Source organism: Phyllostomus hastatus, unplaced genomic scaffold (assembly GCF_019186645.2).
Source record: "Phyllostomus hastatus isolate PE091 unplaced genomic scaffold, TTU_PhHast_1.1 phas_scaffold_385, whole genome shotgun sequence".
NCBI lineage: Eukaryota > Metazoa > Chordata > Mammalia > Chiroptera > Phyllostomidae > Phyllostomus > Phyllostomus hastatus.
In genome coordinates, this window is record NW_025334026.1 from 12,367,576 (window position 1) to 12,380,818 (window position 13,243).

A 13,243-nucleotide genomic window follows, 5' to 3' on the forward strand; every position below is an offset into this window, starting at 1 on the left:
CATCCCCAAGTGAAAGAACAGGGATTGGTCCCCCATCCCTGGAGGTTTTTAAAGTGGCAATCACCCAAGTGTTAAGACCTTTTGAGGAGGGTCTGTGCTCGCTCCTAAAGGAGACTGGGCTACATGCAAGAGTCCTTCTACCAATCACATGGCCTGGGGGTAAGGTGGCAGAGGTCAAGGACAGTGTAGTTCGCTTTATGCAGAAAGTGAGGCAAGGTGATAAATAGGATTCCAAGGGCAATCTTACACCACTGCAGAAAATAAACTCTTAGTGCTTCTAAGGATACATTTAGCATCGTGGCTCTCAGAGCTGCATGGACCGACCCTTCATTGGGCCACCTCCACGTGCATCTGGGAACGCCAAGGCCCAGCAGGGAGGACTGCAGCCCAGATCCGCACGCCCAGTGCAGGCTCACAACGGCTGTGCCGGTGATAGGTTCCTTCCTATTTACCAGAGCAGGTCCTTGAAGGAAACAAACTTTAATTTCTTTGAAAATGGGCTGTAACTCAGATGGCATTCTGCTTTCAGTGTAGTGCCCACGTGTCTGCTTCTACTGCGTTCTCCCTGGTGCCTGATCTGTTGAAAAGGACACCAGACGTATAAACACCCCACACCTATGTGCACCCCCATGGCATCTCTCGAATAGGATGAGAGGACCCAGGTGCAGAGGGCCACGCTGCCGGGTTCTGTCTGCGCACAGTTCAAACACGGGCGGGTCCGAAGTCAGGGTGGCAGTTGTGTTGGGGCGGGGGGGGGGGGACAGGAAGGGGCTCTGAGGGGCCAGGAACGTTCGTTTCTTGATCTGAGTGCTGGTTACCTGGGTTATTTCGCTTCTAAAACGTATTGAGCTGTTGACTTATAATAAATAACATTTTCTCCTCAACAAAGTTTAAAGTGCCACCAGGGGCCAGGATTCCCCAGTCAGGCACCAACGGGAGAGTCGCCTCGACAGGTCTCGACAGGCTTACCCAAGCTCCTGCCCTTCGACCCAGCACTGCCATCGGTGCCCCCTGAGAGAATCGTCTGAAACACGGGGATGAGCTTGCCAGGCGATGCCCCCGCACAGGCCGCAAGTGCGTGAATGGTGTGCACAGAGAGGAGACTGCAGGCACTCCAAGCGCCTCAGAGCTGAAACCGCCACTGCACCCGAGGCTGACCTCAGGCTCGCGGAGGCGCCTGGGACGCAGACTCCCGACAGCCCCTTTCAGTGCGCTGGGCCGTGAGGGCCTTCTCTTTCCTCTACCTGTCCAGCTTCTGGAAGTTATCTGAGAAGGGGGTATCGCTCTTGCCATTTGGAAAGAAATAACAGAAACCCCACTCTTAGCAAAAAAATTAAAAGTAACCAACTAGCCCACACAGCTGCCCCAAGCCCAGGGCAGGAAATCAGCCCCAGGCAGGTGAAGGGCAGAACAGGCCTGGCGGGGGCAGCGCCGGCTTCTTTTCCCCAGTTCGGGACTCCTGAAGGCTTTATCCCTCTCGGGTGGAGAAGGGGCTCATGAAGGGGGACTGTCTCCTCTCAGAGCGGGGCCCCCCAGGACCAGGCCAGGGCCACGCCTGCACTCTGGATGCTAAGACAAGGAAGGGCACCCTCAAATTCAGGTTTTTTCTCTGCTGCCCTAAAGCAGGCAGGCAGGGTGCTGTGGCAGCATGGGGTGCCCTGGCTCCAGTGGGCAGAGGCTCACTGGGGTAGGATTTCTACCCCTTTATTTAAAGCCCTGGTCCAGCTCCTGGAAGACAGGCAGGGGCAGTCGCCGCCTGCGTGACCAGGATGAGAAATCGCAATCCTGACTGGGCCTGCGTGCCTATGGCAACTGGCGGCGTGGCCTTGGAGACTAATCTCCGGGCTGCCAGCCAGCAGGGGCCTCTCCAGGCAGGGCGGTGCTCCCAGCTGAGGCTGACGAGGGACCAGCCCCTCTGCCCTCTGAAGAGGGGGCACCTGACCTTGCAGTGGGGCCCCTGGCCAGACTCGAAACACACAAGTTCCCACAGCCCCTGCCACCCTGTCCCTCCCCCAGCAACTTGTGGTCACACATTGCGGGGACATGGCCACACACACACACACACACACACACACGGCAACACCATCACACTTCATCCTTCACAGCACTGGGACATAGAGCAGGTGCTCCTGCCCTTGATGGAGTCCCAGGCTGGGAGCAGAGACGATGATTACAATAAAATGGGCTATGAGGAAAAAATAAAAAGATATGACACATCTCGATTTGAGTGGTGCTTATGTGGGTGTACACACAGGTCAAAAAGTCACTGTGCTGGGCACTTCAGATATACGCATTTTACTGTGAGTAAATTATACTTCTATTAAAAATAAAAATAAGAATAAGTGACACACAAGCACCAGATGGCAGGTGGGGAAGTCAGGGGAGGCTCCTTGGAGGAGGTGACACTGAAGTGGAATATGATGCCACAACGGAGACGTTTGCAGGGGAGGAGCAGGGCCAAGGAGTTGTGCCCAAACACTGCTTCTCTATAAGGGGGATGGCAACCCTGCTCCCCACAGGGCCCACCTCCCTGGAAGTAAATGCTGAGCAAACGCGTTTGAAGGCATGCCAAATTGCTGGCTGCCCAGGAAACCCAACCAGCAGCCTGGGCCGCCCATGTGCCACAGCGGGGCGCAGGCAGGGTGGTGGGTGGGGTGGTCACTGGGCCTGGCTCTCCATGGCTCACACGTTCAGGGCAGGGCAGGAGGTGGTGGGCAACGAGACACACTCAGCCACGGGGGCCAGGTCAGGCACTGTGGAAGACCATCGTTTAGGGGATGGGACCACCAAAAGGTTTGCAGCAAGGGCAAGACAGGGTCATTTTAAGGGGTTCTGGCAGGATATGGCCGGTGAACTACAGGGGGCAGGGCTGGAGCCAAGGAACTGGTGGTTATCAAGCTTCTGCAATAGTCTGGGCCAGAGCCGGCCATGTCTGAGGCAGATGACGGCCGCGGAATGCAGAACAGCAGAGCACAGAAGGGAGGGGGCTGAGTCAGATCCCCAGGGCCACCTGTAACCTGTGGTGTCAGGGGCTGGGAGTACGCAGGGGACTCTGGGCTGAAGGGACAAGATCTGAGATACAGGGGTGTGTGTGTGTGTGTGTGTGTGCACGCGCGCACTCAAAGGGGTGAGTGCCTGGGGAGAACGTAGTGGGAGAATCGGAGGGAAACTGAGGACAAGGGAGAGATGGAGAGAGTCAGTGGAGGGGAGAAGGGCTAGGTCCCAGACGGGAGGTCAGAGGCCAGGAGGCTGGTTGAGGAGCCTAGAGGAACACAAGGGCCGGGGAGGCAAGCAGGGTGGGCAGGGGGCTGTGGGGTTGGGGGAGAAAGGAAGGAGAGAAAGAAGAGGGGTGCTGAGGGCTCAAAGGGGCTTCACTCATGATGAGAAAACCCAAACCAATGGGGCGGGTGGAGACACACAGCCTCTCAGCTGGAGGCCAGCTCCCGATGGGTCCCGAGGCCTCTGAACTCAGGACACAGGCCGAACACGGAGCCAAGAGCCCCTGTGCTCAGGCCCCTGCCAACCCAGGACAAAGACAGTGCCCACCCTGTGGCTGGTTCCCTCCACTGGCGAGACGGTGTGTGCAGGATGGCAGAGTCGGGTACCGAGGGCCACCCTGGGCAGGTGGGGGGAGGCTGTGGTCTCACCAGCCTGCACAACCAGGGTGCACCCCCGGGGGCAGGGATTTGCACGGTGCGCCCAGAGCCAGGTCAGGCACTCCTAACGTGCTGGCTGGGAGGGTGAGCAAATAGCTCAAATGAAGTGGAGGCCTGGGAGTGGGGGAGGAGCAAAATGAAGCTCGGCCCAACGTGGCGTCCTTGGCATCCGAGGCCCTCCCCTGGCACCTCCAACCCCACCACACCCACAGCTGGTCAGCCTGAGGAGGGGGAAACACCCAGGCGTTGGGGTCAGGCGAAGCTGGACCGGGTGGGTCCCCTGGCTATCACCAGCTGGTGACTTCCACCGAGGCACCTGAACTCTCCATGCCTCAGTTTCCTCACGAGCCAAACAGTGCTACCAACTCTGCTGCTCTCAGCGCTGTGAAGACCGCTGACGCTAATGCGTGAACAGGGTCTGGCAAGGGGCCCGGAGATCAGGGGAGCTCTTTAAAGGCAGGCAGCAACGACTGCTGGGCACGGACAGCGCCTGCTGAGCTTCCACCCTCCCCAGTGAGGTGAGGAGCTCACTGAGTCTGGCTGGCAGCACAGCCACATTTCTGTTCCCCTACGTGCGGGGGACACGGGTGGGAAATGCACCCCCTCCCCCCAAGTTCTGGCTGATGTTCAGCGGCTCATCAGCACAGTGTGTAAACATGTACTGGTTCTTCCACATGTGCAGTGCTTGGGGGCTGGGTGTCAGTGGATGGCGGGAAGACGCTGGTACTGCGGTGGTGCCAGCCCCCAGGGTGATCACGTCCCCAGAGAGCCCCCCTGCCAGACAGAAACAGGCCTCAGAATGATGAGCAATGGAGACGAGGTAGCACCAGGCCCTCTCTTGTCGGGAAGAGGCTGGGCAGAACAGAGTTCATCCCCCGTGGGTGATCTAATCCTGGCAACCCGGCCCTGCACTCCTGAGTTGGGCTGAGCTGGGCTGCTCCCTCTCTCCTCCTGCGGGCTTCTACTCAACCCAGTGCCCACCTCTGGGCTGCTGGGGGTGGAAGGTGAGGGTCCCAGGGACGGCTAAGCCCTGCTGCGGGCTAGGGGGTCAGGAGACTTGGCTTCTAAGTCCGTATGCCACTCCAAAAGGGAGCCTGCTTGCCCCTCTGTAAATCGGAACTTGGGTTACAAGTTCTGTGAGGGTGGTCCTCCTGAAAGAGGAGAAGGGGCTTTAGACAGGAGCCTGGCCTCCTCTCTGGGGTCACAGTGAGGCTGGAGGTGGGCTTCCAGGAGGCACCATGTGCCCTGACAACCAGAGAGACCCTAAAGGTATAAGGATGTCATTTCCTGAGCCAAAAATGGGGCCATGCTGCCAAGACCTCTGGGATATTGGGGTGGAATATGGAGACGGCAGAGGGGAATTCCAGGGGCCGCCAGCCTGCCAAACAGACCCGACTCCGGCTTGCCCAGACTGTCCTCCTCGTCTGCAGCCCTGGACATCAAGCCAAGGAGAGGGGAACAAGTTTCATGCCCAAAAAGAAACCCCACCTGAAACCTGGGGAGAGACAGTCACTGCTCTTCCCATTCTATCCCTGCAGAAGTGCAGGTCAGTGGGGAGAGACCCCAGGCACCCTCATGCCCCACCCATGGGCTCTGAGGATCCGGCTCACAGAGCAAGAAGCCTCCTCACGGGGCTGCCATAGCTCCAAACCGGCTCCCCAGGGTAAGGGTGGGCAGCGGGCACCTGGACGTGAGCCAACTCCATCCAGCACCGTGCAGGCCCTGCCCCCGTCTTCCCTGAAGTCTCAAGAGCCGCTCAGCCGCAGCATGAGGGCAGCCATGGCCCAAACAGGCAGTGACTCAACACCAACAGCAGGACAAACCTGGGGCCTATATCACTGAGACTGAGTCCACCTGTCCCAGGTGGTGCCCCCAGATACGTGCCTGCCCCACCAAGTCTCCTGGGGTGTCTCCTTTGGGAGGTACTTCCTACAGTGAGGTCCCCAGCCCCATTTGGCAGACCCTGAGGCTACACTTGCTAGGATTTAGCTGGACAGTAATGAGGTGGGGCAGAAATCAGTGCCCCTCTCTCCTGCCTGTCCCTGGGGGCCATCGGCCACTCCCAGACTTCACTGTAGTCAGCACTTGTCCCCTCCTGCCTTCAGGCAGAATCTGAGACACCCTGTCCCACTGTGGACTCTCGCCTCATTTGGGGGCTTTTGGAGGCCCTGACCACTCTCACTTCCCACTTTCCCTGCCCACCATGGAGTGTTCTCAACCCAGCTGTTTGGCCATGGTGCTCCCACCCAGCCCCCTGAACCAGGCAAGGGGGGCTTGGTGGCAGCTGTGGGAGGGCAAGGAGCCTTGGGCCAAGAGTCACAAGATGTGGCTTTTGGATCTTGCTTCTTATAACTCAGAGTCCTTAGTTTTTTCCAGCCCTGGGCCTCAGTTTCCCCACCTGAAAAGGAAGAGGTCAGCCTATTCTAAAGTCCCTTCTAGCTTTAAGGGTTCACGGCCCAAAAGCACAAGGCCCATCCCACCTAGGAGGCCCAGGGCAGGGGAAGGAGTGGTGTGTCTGAGGAAGGTGGCAGGAGCTCCATAGTGACCCTTGGCCCCAGCCCAGGGCACAGGGCTGGCCGGCCATCCCAAAAGACTGGCTCAGACTTCATCAGTGCCTGTAAAAAGGAAGGCTGCACCAACCAGAACAAATGGAAGGGTTTCCCTACCTGCGGTTCATCCGGGAAGGCTGGGTCCACGCCCGGGTATGACACTCACACACTAAATCCACTTGTCGGTGCACAGTTCTGTCTGTTCTCACAAAGGCAGAGTCGTGTCGCTGCCACCGCAATCCAGACACAGAACAGTCCCGTCCACACCCCACACTCCGCTGTGACCCGAGTCGCCGACACACCCCTACCCCAGGCCACCCCGATCTGCTCTGTCCCTGCAGTTACACACTTTCCAAAATGTCACGTGAGCGTGACCGTGCGGACAGGCCATCTGGGTCGATGCCTTTCGGTTCAGTGCTTCTGTGACTCACTGCTGTCGGCGCCAACAGCCCTCATGGCCCCTGCCGACCCGCATTCCCCGGGGTGGGCACGCCAGGTCTGGTCTGTCCACGCACCTGTGGAACACTTACATGGTTTCCAGTTTGGGAAATTGTAAATGAATCCACTACAGGTATTTCTCTTGAGATTTGAGGTGAACCTACGTTTCTACTTCTCTTGGGTAAATACATATCTAGGAATGGAATTGCTGGGTCAGATGGTAAGTGTGCGTTTCACTGTATAAAACGGTGCCATGACCCAGAGGCACCACTAGTGGCCGCCAGGGGCTGGGGGTCGGGGGAGCAAGGGGGACGCCAGTCAATGAGTATGGGGTTTCTCCTGGGGTGATAAAAACTTTATGGAATTGGACAGTGGTGATTATTATACTACCTTGTGAAGGTCCAAAGACCACTGAATACCTTAAAATGGTGAATGTTATGGTGTGATTGATATGATTAGAAAATAATAATAAACAAATAACAACCAAACTCTTCCAAAATGGCCACACCTTTTCACACGCCCAGCAGCAGTGCACGAGAACTCTGGCCGTCCCACGGCTGGGAAGCACGCAGGAGCAAAGGCCCTGAGGCAGTCTGCCGGAGTCCTGGCTGCAGGCTTCCTGGGCTGAGCAGAAAGGTCTCTGAGTGGGGAGGGAACTTAGGGTGGCTTGGGAGGTGGCTGACACTACCCTCTACAAGGTGTGGTCCCCGGGACTCTTGGGCAGGGGGCATCTGCTGGGCAGAGGTGATTCTGAGCTGCAGCAGAGCCAGGCACCCATGATGTAAGTGAGGTCCTGCCCTATCCTTTGGGGGAGGGACTCCATCTCCCTCTTCTTGCTCCTAGAGAAATGAAGGCATTCTCACTGGTCTGGGCCACAAAGGGCAAAGACAAGGGATCTGCTCACCCACTAGCCTAGTCCTAATCCTGTTCCTCTCCCAGCAGGCCAGGAAACTGATGTCTCCATGTCTTTCTAGCTCCCTTGCAGTTAAGGAAGCTGGGTCAAACCTGTGCAATACTGGAGAAGTCCGAGAAGGGCGTGCATAAAGGCAAAACTTTGAGAGGAGAAGGATTCTGCCCTAACTCCTCCTCTCCATCTGAACTATGGGTGTGAGGGCTAGAGGTAATGTAGCCATTTTGTGACCATGAGGCACAAGCATGAAGACAAAATGCAAAATGCTAAATCAAAACCACGAGAGATAGCACATCATACCTACTAGGATGGCTATGATAAAAAAGATGGGTAATACCAAGTGTTGGCAAAGATGTTAAGAAATTGGAATCCTCGTGACACTACTGGTGGGAATGACAACAGTGCAGCCACTTTGGAAAGTAGCCTAGCATTTCCTCAAAATGTCAGACACAAAATGGCCATCACAACCCATCAATTTTACTCCTAGGTATTTAGCCAAGAGAACTGACAACACAGTTCACCCAAAAGCTCATTGTACACAAGTGTTCACAGCAGCACAAGTCACAACAGCTGAAAGGCAGAAACAACCCAAATGTTCACCAACCAAGAAATGGACAGACGGAACGTGGTCTACCCACGAAGTCTAATACTGCTCTGCCATTAAAAGGAGTGAAACTCTGACACGTGCTACAGCGTGGATGGACCTCGAAAACAGGAAGTGGAAGAAGCCAGACACAAGGACCACGTGTGACGATTTCGTTCACGGAACATCCGGCACAGGCCAGCCTGCAGGGACAGACAGTGGGTCAGTGGTGGCTGAGGGTGAGGGGAGGGGACAGGGTGACCCGGCGGGTCTGGATTTACTCCTGAGGAGATGAACATGTCCTGATATTATACAGTGGTGAATACTGCACAACTTTTCGAACATAAAGAAAATCTACTGAAAATAATTTTAATCAAAAACAAAAACCCCACCAACATGCTAGGGAGGTAAAGAACCCCTAAAGGCATCACCACGCCCCCGACCCAGCCTCCGACCGCCTACCCAGGAGCTTTTTTTTAAGGAATACAACAGCCCCTCTGTTTAAGCCTCTCTGGTCAGGTTCTCCATCACCTGGAGCCAAATGCACTCCTGACCGGTGGACTTGCCCCACTTCATTAGCCCATGGAAATGGCAGGGGGCCCTCTGTACACCAGGCCGTACTTGACCAGGCTGATGGTTGGGAGTCAGCTAAACGTCAAGTTAACCGGCACAACCATGGCATACGAGCGTGCACACCCACTCACATGCATGCACACATGTGTGCACACACACACATGCACACAAGAGTGTCCCAATGGCCCAGGGATTAACTATTCTGAGGCCCCACACTTGTGTTCTTTATGCACACCAGCTGCCCTTCACAGAGGAGAAACCCCCAAAACTGGGTTGCACCCGGCCCAGTAGACACGACATGCCCCCTCCCCCCACCCTCAGCCCCCTGATCTCTGGATGCCTGAGAGCCACCACCCGGCCAGCAGAGGCAGCCCCTGGGGGCCATAGAGGTGAGTCAGCAGGAGTTGGTACAGAAGGGCAGAGACAGCCCCCCAACCCTCCAAGGCTCCACCCCACATGCCCCAACACCTAGCTCACTTCTAATTCACATCACGAGTTTTTAAATGCCATTTGTGCCAGGCTGGATGCTGAGGGCTGGGAACTTGGAGGGACAGGCAGCATGGCCCTGACCCACTGCAAGGTGACAGGTAAGTCCAAGGACAGGTGGAACACAGTGAGTGATGAGGGCTACGCTGGGGGCCGTAGGGGCACAGAAGAGGGCCCGCAACACAGAATTAGAAGGGGCACCAGGGAAGGCTCCTGGGAAGACGCAACATCCGAGATGAGACTTGCGAGTGAGGAGTAGTCCACTAGAGAAGGAGCATTAAGATGTCTTTTAGGGAGAATCAACAGTGCACTGGAAAGCACAGTATGTTCCAGAAACTAAAGGAAGCTCAGCAAGGCTGGCACAAAAACAGGCAGGGCACGGTCACACCCAGCCTGGGGGTGAAGCGGCCAGGTGAAGGCCTCACCTGGACCTAATACAGTACTAAGCTGCAGAGAAATGCTCACTTGGCTACACCTACATTGTTGCCCCCCACCCCAGTCCCCCAGCATGCCCACCCTGCCTACTCCTGGGACCAAATCCCACCCTCCTTCCAGGGCCCAGCAAAGTCACCTCCGCAGGCTGCCCTGAGAATGGCCTTGTCCCGCCCACATGGAGGGGCAGGCTCTCCAAAGACCCGGCTCAGGGCCATCCTCTGGGCAGTCCCAGCCATCTCATGACAGTGCCTGAGCCCACACTCCGAGGGGCTGGGGCGGGGGGTGGGGGGGCAGGCCAAGGGCACCAACCGGCTCTCTCCCAGCTTGCAGAAGTAGAAACTGAGGCACTGCATACCCTGTGCTCCGTGGGGCAGATCTAAAAGTGGAGGGGGACGTGATGGCACCAGTTCCCCTCTGGAGTCATGCGACAAGCTGAGGAAACCGCTTGTAGACAAAAAAGGGATCTATGGAAAGTGACCCCCCAGGGTGATCTGATCATAAACTCCTAACTGGGCAGGCCGTGGTGGGTTCACGCTCCAGACACGTAACTTCTGTAGTACAAGGCCCATCTCTGCCCGAGGCCAGCCCTGCCCTTTGTTTCTGTGCATCTAGATCAATGCGCCTGTGAAATGCCCCCTTTCGGGGCCTTCAGGACCGTGCGTCTCACAGGGACCACCCTCAAGCAAACACGGAGTCTCATTACCTGTCCCGTAATCTGAGCCTTGTCTTGCTTTCTCCCACCTCCACGCAATCTTCCTATGTTCCCTCCTTAACATCAAACGCATACAAGAAACTGCGCACTGTTATTCTCTGGAGCATTTGAGATTTTGCTCCCCAGCAACTGTCATCAGTTTGGCTCAAATAAAACTCATAAGCATTCTTTACAGCCCTGGCCATGTGGCTCGGTTGGCTGGAGCATCGTCCCAATGCACAAGCATTGTGGTGTGATCCCCCAGTTGGGGCACATACAGGAGTCAGCCAATGAATGTGCGAATGAGTGGAACGAGGGGACGTTTCTCTTTCTCTCTTCCTTCTTCTTTCTCTCTGAAATCAACGAATAAAATATTCAATTAAAAAAAAATTCTTGCCCTGGCTGGTGTTACTCAGTGGGCTGAGCGCTGGCCCGTGAACAGAGAGGTCGCTGGTTCAGTTCCTGGTCAGGGCACGTGCCTGTGCTGTGAGCCGGGTCCCCAGTTGGGGGCAAGGCAACCGACTGATGTATTTCTCACATTTATGTTTTTTTCTCTCTTTCTCCCTCCCTCCCTTCCCCTTTCTCTAAAAGTAAATAAATAAAATCTTCAAAAACAAAATCTCATCCTGGCCAGTGCGGCCCAGTAGGTCGGAACATTGTCCTGTAGACCGACAGGAGGAAGGTTCAGTGCTGTTCTGGGTGCATGCTTCTCTTTCACACGGCTGTCTCTCTCCCTCCCTCCCACCCCTCTAAAATCAATAAGCATGTCTTCGGGTGAGGATTAAAAAAATTCCTTGCAGGTTTGGTGGTTCCTTATATCCACATACTCTTAATTGAAATGTCAACCAGCTTCCCCCGACTGGACACACGGATCATCCCAAGAACACTGCAGTGCTGGGAGAACCATCCACATTTGTTCAAATGAAGCTCAGAAAGGTGAAGTCACTTGCCTGAGGCCACACAGCAGGTAAGAGGTAGAACTAAGACTTGAACCCATCTGTCTGGCTTCAAAGGTGCTGGTGTTTCCATGGCACCCTGCTTCACAGTGGGGAAGCCCTGAGGCAGCTGGAGGACCCCCCAAGGAGAGGCACTGGCCTCCTACTGAGAGCATCTCTCTATCTACAAAGCGTTGAGAACAGTGTCTCAGGGAGCAGCTGGCCCTGGGCGGGGATGGCCCAGGATCAGAGGGAGGATGTGGTTAGCCCACCTGGCCTGAGTCAGGGCCCACAGAAAGAATGGGGGCACCCACCTCCTTCCCAAGTGCCCTATCTCACCCAACCTGGGCCTCTCTGCTGAAAGCCGCCACACCTGAAAAACCAGCTCCTGGATAAACAGGAGAGAGACACCAGTCTGGCCCAGTCACAAGACCCCCTTGGAGCCCGCCAGGACCACCCTGGAGCTGGGTGGGTGTGTGGGCAGGGGTCCCGCCTGCTCAGAGCACCACCCAGGAGCACCCTAGGACCCTTTGGCATGGGGCTAACCTGCCTGGGTCCTTCTAGGCTCCCACTGAGTCCAGCCCATGGATCGGGCTAAGGAGTCCAGCCTTTAAGGACATGGCAGGGTGGGGGCAGGAAGGAAATGGTGGCGTGCAGGGCAGGGGGTGGTACTGGGGGCTGCCCAGCTTTAGGAAAAGTCAAAGACTTCCACACAAAAAACAGTTAAGAACCCTCAAATCTCTTAAGGTGCCCAGGCAGGTGAGGTTGTCACCCAGGGAGCTCCCTTTGCTTAGGAAGCCTCGAGCCCTGGGAGACTGTCTTTTGTTGGGCCCTTCTCCCCTCAGGCACTGCCACTCACGACACCCACCCGGGAACCCCACAGGGCGCCGTGGCCTCCATTTTCTAGATGGTCAAACTGAGGATCTGCTGGTCAGGCAGCCGTCCAAGTCACATGCAGCGGGCAGGTGGCAGAGCTGGAAGCGGTTGGACTAGAAGTTTCTGAGGCTAACCGAGATCCTAGTGCTGCTCAGACGTTTAGGAGAAAGGCCACTGCTCACACAGGGCAGGCCAAATGTTTTTATCAGGTGACCTTTTATGGAGAACCCTAACAGAGCTTGGATAAAAGTGGCCCTTCGCTGGCTCAAAGGGGGACACAGGACGCTGGAGACCTGCAGGCCCCCAGGGCTCTGAGGGACACCACCAGCTTGGGTCACCCCAGCTGAGTCTTGCCCTGGCCCCGCACCCACATATTCTTGTTCTCCCGCTTACAGATGACCAAACAGAAGCACAGAGATGGGAAGTCACTCACCTAAGGTCACACAGCCCTTTTGTTTGACCCTAACATGCTCACGTACTCACGACTGTTCTCCTTCCCTATGCCCAGAAGCCCTATCCTTGTTTCAGGAAAACACAGATCTTCTACTCCAAGCTAACAAGCCACAGGAGTGGAGACCAGACACATAGCTAGGGACCCCCAGCCTCCTAAGGAAGTGGGGCACAGAGACGGGCGAGAATGCCCCAGGGCACACACAGCTCCCTTCCCTCCCTCCCCACCGCTCCCTGGCCCCCAAGCTGTCCTGGCCCCAGAGCAGCCATTTTCGCAGGAGCCCACCTGCATGGCCGAGGACCCAGCCCCGAGGGCAGCCGCAGGCAGGTGTAATTTCATCTGGGGCTTGCTGTCTCCGTGAGTCACCAGAACTGGAGGATGAAATTCCAGCTCTGGGGACAGAGGCATGCAGCTCTCCCAGCTCAGGTCAGCCCTCCGTGGGGGTGGGGATGGGGTGCAGGCGGTGCCTTTGTGAAAACGAGAAAAAGGCACCCCCTCCTCTGGGTGGTCCTGAGCCCCAGCAGGGCTTAGCAGGCCAGGGGAGCTGCATCTCCAACCCCTGAGAGTGGGCGGAGCTGTGTGGTGGATCCATACAATGGAATACTACTCAGCAACCAAAAGGCTCCTGATACAAGGGGAGAGACGCATTATGCCAGTGAA

General features: G+C 56.4%; 1 protein-coding gene across 5 annotated transcripts in view; it reads right to left on the reverse strand.

Moving 5' to 3' along the window:
- GTF2IRD1 (GTF2I repeat domain containing 1) overlaps positions 1 to 13,243 on the reverse strand; it is a 102,911-nt gene that overhangs the window by 84,397 nt on the left and 5,271 nt on the right. The window contains exon 1 of one of the 5 annotated variants that reach the window (XM_045819385.1): positions 6,323 to 6,427. The exons of the other annotated variants lie outside the window; for them this stretch is intronic. The gene's annotated coding sequence lies outside the window, so the exon portion shown is untranslated. Of the gene's footprint in view, positions 1 to 6,322; positions 6,428 to 13,243 lie in introns of those variants that run through there. 5 annotated transcript variants of the gene reach the window in all.